Below are 1239 nucleotides of genomic sequence, written 5' to 3'. Positions count from 1 at the left end.
ACGTTCTACATTTGTTCCTAATTTGCTGACATGTCTTTATGTTCTTAAAATTGAGGGCGCTAAGCATAAAATTTACGAGATCGAAAAAATTAAATGACCCAGTATTACCTTGTCATTGTGTCCTCTCCCAGCATCTGGTAATGTCGTGGAAGACCTCAATGCTGTGGCAGAGACATATAATGTCGTTTCCACAGCATCACCAGATGCATTGACTTGCTTTTGTGGTGGAAAGGGGGACGTATTATTCTGTGAACCCCAAACACAGTAGCTCGACCATGCTTAATGCTAAGCAAAGACAATTTTGAAAACTAGAGCTGATAGGTTCCCGCCCGAAAAATATCACTTTACATCATGATTTGAAATTATATAAAAAAAATTACATAAGACACATGGTCATCGTTACAATGTTCTATATTTGATCTCATCAGTCCCCATTAACAAGCCCCATTCAAGAACTATATGTTTAAAACATATTTATTCTGGGACGGTGCGGCCCCAGAACGCGAAATACCATAAACATTTATTTATAACATATAGTACAAAATATCTTGTATGAAACGGATATTTCAAAATACAGCATAATGTGGTACGGTAGAATAATAATCTTCTAATGTAAAAGATTAACAAAATCAAAATTTAACAGTGTCGTGTGTTTACCGCGAATGAATAACAATACCGTCTACCCCACTACACCTGCATAAACTCATTTGCATAACATCGCACGACATACCAAACTAAACGGTGAGATATAAAAATTCTTACCTAAACGCGTAACGAATAAAATTTATTAAAATTGAGTGCGCTAAACATAAAATTTAGGTGGCGAAAGGCAAAATAAAAAAAAAGATGTTAAAGTGTGCTCTCCCTCTCCCTCAGCACTAAGGCCCTGCCACAGCCTTTTGGGGTCGTTTCCAGCACATCACCAGATGCATTGGTGTTATTGCCTCATGATGTGTGGTGGAAAGGGGGACGTATAATTCTGTGAACTCCAAACACAGTTGCTCGCATAGCTTTAACTCTATTCCACCGATCAGCGTGGGAATCGAACTCACGACATTCGTGTTACTAACATGACGCTCAGTTGCCTGAGCTAACCGGTTATCTTGTGTATAACCAAGTTAATATATATAAATTCATTCCCTCAAGACGAGGGTCCTGAATATGCATATTTATGACGTAACGATAAGTTACGTAATATGAAGCACGTATAAATAGGCTATTGTCAGTGGTTCAGTCATG

The sequence above is a fragment of the Antedon bifida genome, chromosome 10 (assembly GCF_963402885.1).
Source record: "Antedon bifida chromosome 10, ecAntBifi1.1, whole genome shotgun sequence".
Lineage (NCBI taxonomy): Eukaryota > Metazoa > Echinodermata > Crinoidea > Comatulida > Antedonidae > Antedon > Antedon bifida.
Note: the sequence above shows the minus strand (reverse complement) of the source record.